A 9,403-nucleotide genomic window follows, 5' to 3' on the forward strand; every position below is an offset into this window, starting at 1 on the left:
TCCAGTCATCCCATCTTCCCCTCTCTCATCATCCTATCTTCCCCCTCCTGTCATCCCATCTTCCCCCTCCTGTCATCCCATCTTCCCCCTCCTGTTATCCCATCTTCTCCCTCCTGTCATCCCATCTTCCCCCTCCAGTCATCCCATCTTCCCCTCTCTCGTCATCCTATTTTCCCCTCTCTTGTTATCCCATGCTCCTCTCTTGTCATATTTCTTTTTCTCTCTTTCGCTCCCCTTCTCTTTCCAATATGGCTGCCACTAGCCCACATGGCAACTGAGCAATTGAAGTGTCACTGGTACAACTGAGCACTGAATTTTTAATTTGAGTTTACTTCATTGAAGTTGAAATAGCCACACATGGCAAGCTCTTGCCTGCTCGCTTCCTCGCTCTCTTGCACGCACACACACCCCACATGTTGTAGCTGGGCTACACACCCCTCTCCAACCTCTTCCTTCTGAACATGTGTGCCCCTGAACTTACCTACAATCTAGTGTTGAAGCAACCTCTTAAGAAATCTACCCATCCCGTTAGAAAGCGAGCAATTAGACAAGACACATCCTGTGTTCCACTCTGTCTTGCTTTGTTTTTCGTCTACGTCCCAGCATTTAGTGCAGCACCCAGTACATAGTAACTTCTCAATGGATACTTCCCATCCATGGAAAAGAAATTGTTCATCAGTCTACACCCTGTATCACGGGTCAGCAAACTACGGCCCACAGGCCAAATCCAGCCCACTGCCCACTTTTTCATGGCCCTCTAACTAAAAAGCGTTCTTTTATTTTAAAATGATTATATAAGTACCTCCCTAATAGCCTTAACTTTGCCTCTTGGCCTACAAAGCCTAGGATTTTTTTGCTTTCTGGCCCTTTAAGAAGAAGTTTGCCAATCTCTGGTCTGGATCCCAAGAACAGCTGCTAATAGGGCTTGGTGTAGCCTGTGGTTTGAGACAGGGATAAATGGGGTCTGGGGAGGGGTGTGGAGAGAGGGGCCTACACCTGAGACAGTCCCAGCCAAGCTGAGCCCACAGGTACCTGGCTAAGTCTGCAAGAGCTGGTCCTCAGGGACACTGCCAGCCAGGACAGTACAGACGGGCACACCTCGTGCTTCCTCCTCCCTCTCTCGACCTCCTTTGCTGCACTGCAAACACCTCGGGGACGAGGGCTTAGGGGACATACGATGTGACCTTCTAAGAACGTTCTGCCGTGCCCACACTTGAGCCATGGCAAATGGAAGATGGGATTTTCCGGATTCTGTTTTGTGGCTTGACTGCATGAAGTAGCAGTTTCCATTCAAAGCAAAGCCCCTAAGCATATTTTTAACAGCAATGGAGAGGTCTTCCAAAGAGACAAGCATAGGGGCTTGGAAGCAATTTGGCAGGCAGGAAGCAGTCTGTCCTTCCCTTTCCTGCTAAAACATGAACCGAGGTTTCTAAGAACCAAAGCAAAGACTGCTCCAGGCCCCGACCTGTTGCTCACCACATCAAGGTGAGCAACAAGATCCTGAAAGGTTACCCCATCTCTGTCCTATGCTCCTCAACACCCTCTATACCTGGCCCATGTCTTCCTAATCTCCCCCCAAGAAACAAATTGTCAATCATCTCTCCAAACATCACTGGCATCTGGGAATGTCTCCTGCCCCACTCACTCCCCTTCTGGGTGCACCCTTCCAGGGACGGGCTGAGCACACCCAACGTGCTAAATATTTCCCTGCTGCAGAATCTATTTTGCTGCTGCGGCTGCTGCTTGGCAGCAAAAAGACAGGAAGCTATTTAGATATATTATCTTCCTTTTCAGGAAGTTGAGAGGAACTTTTCTATTGCAGTTCACACAAACATTCCGTCTAATGGTCATTTAGTCATGCCGGCTCATTAGGTCACCAGTGAGGAATGCCCAGGCTGATTAAACATCATTCCAGCTTCTCTACTCGCTGCCCCAGGTCCCCGGGAGAAAACAGAGCTTCCCTGGCCTGGTGGTGACCAAGACAAGGAGCCCATCCTGAAAGCCACAGGGGCTCACTGCCAACCTCACAGCCCCTCCCCAGCTCCCACACAGAGCACTTCTTACTTTTAAGGGGGCCTGATGTCTTTATAAAGAAATGTGTATGGCACTGAGTAGGAAGGTGGACCCCATGAATACCTCTCGTCAGATAATGCTGTCCTTTAAGGGAGATCAAAGAGGGCCCTTGGCAGAAGGCCCTGAGAATGCTGTTACCGAAAAATGCAAGACAGACCCATGATAGGTCACAGAGATGAATTCATAGCTAGAACACAAGCTTGGAGCAGAATGTAGCAACCAACTATGAGTGAGTGGTGGTTATGCACTAGACATATTTCAAGTGTTTTATGTGTATTCACTCATTTAAGGCTTGAACAACTCAACAAGGTAGGAATCATGAGGAAATTGGCCCAGAAAGTCAAATACAGTATTTCTGCTTAAGGTTGCACACACAGTGGATCTAACCTGTGCTCTGCATTAGGCCTTTCTGCAGTGATAGATATGTCCCACGTCTGTGCTTTCCAGTGGGGTCACCACTGGCCACACGTGGCTATTAAGTCCTTGAAAAGTCACTGGTGTGACTGATGAAGTGAATTTTAAATTTTATTTAACTGTAATGTATTTAAATTTACATGGTGCATGTGGCTAGCGGTTACCATATTAGACCCCCCAGATCTAGGTGGTCTGGCTCCAGAATCCACACCCTTAAACCTTGGACTGTCCTGTCTTTCAAATCAATTAAGAGAATATGGAACTACTTACTGGGAGAATAATTAAACTCTAAAAGTGAAAGTTAGGTAGAGTTTCATCAATATCTTAAAGGACAAGAACATGTGAGAAATTAGACTAGGAAAGAGAGAAAAGCTAGCTTAAATTAAATGGTAGGCATTCAGGTCAGGTGTTTGGGAGGATATATCTATAAAAGGAAGAAGGTAAAATACCAACATGGCTTGTCGAGAGAAGAAGTGGTTTTCCTCTTGTTTAACCAATAAATTATATTGAGCTCCTACTATGTGACCTTACTGAGTCTTTCGCTCTAGAGTCATGTGGCCTGGGTGGGAAGCCAGGTGTGATCCACTAAACAATGCCAGGCTGCATGGGCCAGAATGGATGGCAGGACTAAAGTCTGTTTATTTTGTTGGTATTCCACTTAGCCGTTCATCTGTAAAGGTAGGAGTGATCAAGGAAGTCTTCATGGAGGAGAAGGCATTTAAGCTGGAATTTGAAAGAAATGGCTTGAATTAGAAAAGTGGGACAGTGGAAAGGATGATTACAACGGCATACTTGGAAGGAAACATGAACTGTTCTTGGTGACTCTTGGAGACTGACATACAGAGAATAATCAAAAATGACCTTACATGTTTTGGCTTGGATAAAAATAGTGGTTCTTGGGGCAAACACAGGAACTTTAGGGGGTGGTAGGAGACAGTTTCAGAAATTATGACTTTGGTTTTGGGCATGTGGATTCTAAGGTGACAGATTGTGGAAATCTTGGATTAATATCCACTTTTCAGTTTAGATGGGAGGAGGGTGGATTAGAAGGCTGCCCGAGATCACCTCCATTCCTGGCACTCAGAGAAGTTGCATTTCTTTTAAAGCCAAGAAATTAGGCCACGGGCAGAAAGAAGAGGAGCCACAGGACTCCAGAGAGGTTCACGTCACCACCCCACAGGGGACAAACGCATACCTTGTTTTCTGAGTTGACAGACATCCGGTTACTTCATCTTGGAAGTTACATTCATCTGCCCTTTGGAACATCCTGCCCAATGACCGATTTTTTAAAATAACTTCTTTTCCCTGATTATATTTGTAATACCTACTCACTGCAAAACATTTGAGAAAGCTCAAAAACAGAAATGAGGAAATACAATCACATAGACACACACACACAGAGATCCACAGACAGAGATATGTATGTATATAGACACGCACGTACACACAGACCCGCACATGTATGTGTATGTATGTCTGTGTATAGTGTATAGAGTTTTCATCCATTTTAGCTGGTATTTAAAACTGCACTTTTAGCTGACAAAATCTGTGAGAATAAACAAGAAGATAACAATAAATGCATCTATCGACTCTCCCCTTATTACCCAACATTCTTCAACACTCAGGTAGGTGCGGGTACCTGTTTAACATCTCTTTTTGCCATGCACCTATTTTCCTTCTAACTAGAGAGTTATAGTTTCAGAATCACCTGTAACAGCCTCAAGGCAGCCTATAAGAGGCCAAGAACAGACAGAGTTAGGGGTCGACACATCATTAGGGATCCAAAAAAGCAGACTCCCTGCCAGGGGGCCCTGCCAATATTCTAAACCTCAAACCTTGAATTGCTGAATTTAAAGAATGCCCTGCACAAGAAAATCAACATTAAACACACCTAGAGAAATACGATAAATAGACACATATGAACAGTGCAAGCAGAGAAATTGAGTGCCTCTGGAAAGAGACAACAGTGGGGCAGGTGTGTGAGGAGGTAGGACAGGACCCAGGGGAATTTGTCAGCTGCTGTGTTTAACCTGTCCCAGGGAAATCAGGATTGAAATATTCCCTAGTGAACACGATTGGCATATGCAGTTCATCCACAGATCATGGAAACACACCCGGATACAGACACACACCACATACAACCTCGATGGGTAATGCCTCCCTCCCACCTTGGTCTCCTGGGGATACCAACTAAGAGACTGGTGCTTCATTCTTGGAGACAGCCACAGTCTTTGTTTCTGGAGGTGGGTGGATCCTCATCTGGTTCATTTTTTTCAAGAAACTGCCTGCTCCCTGAGAAAAGCTTGCTGGGGAGAGAGTTGTCTCACTGGATATGTCTGCGGAGGGGAAGAGAAGGGATGGCCTTTCCTCCAAAGATAGCACAGCAGCCCCCGACCTCCTGCGAGTCTCCCTCCAAAACCTTCCTAATGAGCTGTCTCTGGGAGGGGGTGGATGTTTTCCACACTATCTTGGCCACTCCTTAGGTTTTTTTTTTTTTTTTTTTTTTTTTGAATCTTCACTTTACCATGCCATAAACACTGTTTGCCATGACCTCTCCCTCACTACCATCTCGGACAGCTTCTCATGCGTGAAACATATTTTTGTTCATTATTTTGTTGTCCACGACCTTCCTTCCCAACCGTCCAGCCCGGGTCTCCCTCCCTGCACCCTTCACCCCCACGTCACACATATAATGAATTGCCATTCCTTCAGACAACGGGGTGGAAAACTGTGGTCTCCAAGGCAACGGGGTATCCTGGGGTGGGGTGCTGGGGAGGGGGACCTTGCCCGGCCAGGAAAGGACTGGAAGTAAAGGGGGGTGGGGAGGCACAAGCAGAGATGATATCATTCCTGAAGCCTGCAAGCAGCCAATCCGCTGGTGAGGATATGATGTCATCTCCCCCGCCCCCGCCCCCTCTTAGCCTAGGTAGCCCCACTGAGAATTCTAGACAAGTATTGAACTGAAGTTGTATTACTGTGAGAGAAAGGGGGCGGGGGATGGCGATGGGAGAGAGAAAGAGATCTACGGACCCTCTGGATGGCCCAAGCAGACACTCCAGCCTTCACCAGAGGCAGCCCCATAAAAATGTCATCGGCTCGGGCTCTCCCCGCATTACAACACAATGATTTCTTTGGGGAGGAGAAAAAAACCCTAAGATTTATTTTGCAACCACACCTCCGCCTCCCTTGGAAGAGAAATACCAACCAACAACAAGTTGTGAATGAAGTGTCTGCAGATCGGCCCCCCTCGCCCAGCCTGAGAACTTTCCAGACGGAAAGGCGCACACGCGCACACAGCACCAGCTGAGCCGATTTGCGCTGCTCTCAGCAGCCACGGGGATGGAGGAACCGCTCAAGGATCTCTAGAGTGCGAGCCTGGTTCGGGGCAAAGTTGCCCAACCTAGTGGTGTGAGCCACGGAAGGCGCTGGGGAGAGGGGAGTCTGTCCCCAAGACAATGACAGCATCCAGGGCTCAGTGCCAGGCTCCCGGGAGAAGCAAACAAGCCATGGCTTCAGGGAGGGGTGCAGGCTCATTAGAGAGCCCACTGAAGTGTTACCACCATGCAGAGACGAGGGGTGAGAGGGCACGGCTCTCCTCTGCCAGTTTTTTTCTCTTGGGACGGGGAAGCAGCACTGTTTGGAAAATAGCACACTCAGACCTTCCCCCCCAATGCCAGAAATGTTCCCAGGAGTCCAGGCCACAAGGACAGTGTGTGCAATGGCCCGGACCAGGCCAGAGCTGTTCTCCCACCCCTTAAACAATGCATAAAAAGCAGATTCCCCCACATGCTCCTTCTGGGATCTTTCTGGGGTTATCTCACATGAACCCACTTAGGTTGTCTTTGAGGAAACAGAGAAGTGAAGATCCCCCATCCACTCCCCATTCTGCAGAAGTGGACATCAAGGTCCAGAGAAGGGACGGGACCAGCCCAATGATCAACCGAGTCACCAGTGACTCTGGGGCTATGCCTAGGACTGTGTCTCCAGTCCATTGTTCATTCCCAAGGACAAGCCCAAAACACAGTAGGAGCACCTGAAGATGGAAAGCCTTCGATCCCAATGTCACCTGTTTGCCACTTTCTGCATAAGTAATGTCATTGTTGGAATGAGTTTATGATGGTCTCCATCCCCATTTCTACGAGCTGTGAGCAAGACATCTGCTGCATAGCTCGTGTGTGTCCAGGCCTCCCTGGACCAGCAGCTCTGACTCACACATAGAACGGTAAGGCACAGCCTCACTCCCAAAGGGCCTGAGATCCAGGAAGGGAGACAAAACAGGGGTCATGAAAACGTGTGAATTGCATACACCAGTAGGATGGATGAGGGCTGGGTTTGCTCAAAAAAAGAGGTGCAATTCTGACTTTTAGCAAATAGTTACTGGCGTCCTACTCTCTGCCAGTTGCTGAAATACAAACATGACTAGGTCTGAGTTCTACCCTCATGGCATTTATATCAAGAGGAGGAGACTGAGGCTGTAAACTTAAAGTCTTCCCTATGGAAGCCCCAGGAAGGCAGGGGCTTGGTTGTATGGAGGCTGTATGAACCCAGCACCTAGCATAGCGCCTGCTATACAGTAAACACACGATGTTGAATGACCAAACAGAAGCAGTGCCTGGAAGGATGTTTTAACTCTACAGGACCTTAGCAAGGAGATGATACTTGAACGGGTCTTTGGAAGATTAATGATCACTTGCCAGGTGAAAGGAGGGCGAACATTCTAAGTAGAGGGAACAACATTTGTAAAGGCATGATGTATAAGTGCAGGACAGGATAGGTTAGCTAAGAGAATGAATAACCCCTGTATTAGTCCATTCTCACACTGCTATAAAGAACTGCCCGAGACAGGGTAATTTATAAAGAAATTGACTCACAGTTCCACATGGCTGGGGTGGCCTCAGGAAATTTACAATCATGGTGGAAGGGAAAGCAGTCATGTCTTACCCGGCAGCAGGTAAGAGAGCATGTGTAGAAAGTGAGAGGGGAAGAGTCCCTTATAAAACCATCAGATCTCATGAGAACTCACTCACTATCATGAGAAGAGCATGGGGGAAACCTCCCCAATGATCCAATCACCTCCCACCAGGTCCCTCCCTCAACACCTGGGGATTACAATTCGAGATGAGATTTGGGTGGGGACACAAAGCCAAACCATATCAACCTCCAAATCCCCATGGCTTAAGATAACAAAGGACTATTTCTTGTTTTTGCTACCTGTCCATTGCAACTCTGCTCCATGCTGTGGCCACTCTCTGACCCAGGCTGATGGAGCAGCCATGACTGGAATATTATTGCTGGTCACCAGTGAAGATGAAAAGGAGGGCCCAGCCCTTAAGTGACACATCCTGCCGCTCGTAGCTCATTGACCATAACTGGTTGCATGACCCCACTCAACCCTGACAATGGCCAGGAAGTACAGTCCTAACTAATTCATCATCATCAAAAAGCTAGAACTATTCAGCAGCAGCATTAATGACTATCACACAAAGACATGTAAAATTGGTCTTGTGTCTTTGGGGAATGTACGCTGTGAGCTGTAGCAGTCCAGGAAGGCTTCTTGGAGGAGATGGGCTCAAAACGGGCTCTGAAGAATAGACAAGAGCCAGGAAGGCAGAAAGAAGAGGGAAAGGCATTGCAGACAGCAGAAACAAGCCAAAGCCAGACACTAGGAATGAAGCTGGTATCAGGCAGCTGGCAGGGACGAGGAGGTGGACTAGAGTGGCAGGATTTGGTTATTTTACCAACTGGATGCCGATCCTTTCACGGTGTCAGGAAAGATGGATCCAGCATACCAGAATGCCAGGCGGCGCTCCTGCAATGCATGCTTTCTCTTTTGGGCCATGTTTTAAACCTTTTATCTGGGAAATTTTCAAATTTATAAAAAATTGCAGAAATAGTCAAAGAAATGCCTGTATACCCTTCGCCCGGGGTTTTCTATTATTCACATTTTATTTTATTGAGACAGGGTCTCGCTCTGTCACCCAGGCTGGAGTGCAGTGGTACAATCTGGAATGCCTGAAACCTCTGCTCCCCAGCTCAAGCGATCCTCCCACCTCAGCCTCCCAAGTGGCTAGAATTACAGGCGTGTGCCATCATGCCCAGTTTGTGTGTGTGTGTGTGTGTGTGTGTGTGTGTGTGTGTGTGTATGTAGAGACAGGGTTTTGCCATGTTGTCCAGGCTGATTTCAAACTCCTGGACTCAAGCAATCCACCCACCTCTGGGATTCTCAATATTCGCCTATATAACCACAGTGCAGTTACCAACTTCCCAAATTTGCATTAATACTTTAATCTCCATCTATGTTCCAGCTTTGTCAATTAATGCAATACTTTCCTTTCTGCCATGGTTTCCCTCCAGCTTAGAATCCAGTCTAGAGACTGGCATTGCATTCAGCTGCCTTGACCCTTTGGCCACCTCCAATCTGAAACATTGCACAGCTTTCTCACCCTTTTATAACAATCACATTTTTAAAGAATACAGTCCCACCTGTCACCTCTTTTCCTTTAATAGACTGTTCCGCCCAGGGCTTGTGTCTCATGTTTCCTGGTGAACAGATAGACTTTGTACATTCTGGGCAGCTGTGCTACTAGGTGATGCTATGTCCTCATGGTGTCCCTTCTGGAGGCACGAGATGTCATCTGCCCTCTTGGGTGATTGTATTTTTGATCCCCTGCTTATGATATTGCCCAGTTTTCCCACAAATAATAGCTGCTTTTGTGGGGTTTTCTCTTCCTTTGCAAATTAGTAAGCAGTCAGAAAGGATACACTTTAAGATGATAAAAATATCCTGTTCCTAGGCCAGGTGTGGTGGCTTATGTCTGTAATCCCAGCACTTTGGGAGGCTGAGGCAGGCAGATCACTTGAGGTCAGGAGTTTGAGATCAGCCTGGCCAACATGGTGAAACCCTTCACTGTACATG

Source organism: Mandrillus leucophaeus, unplaced genomic scaffold (assembly GCF_000951045.1).
Source record: "Mandrillus leucophaeus isolate KB7577 unplaced genomic scaffold, Mleu.le_1.0 Scaffold1, whole genome shotgun sequence".
NCBI lineage: Eukaryota > Metazoa > Chordata > Mammalia > Primates > Cercopithecidae > Mandrillus > Mandrillus leucophaeus.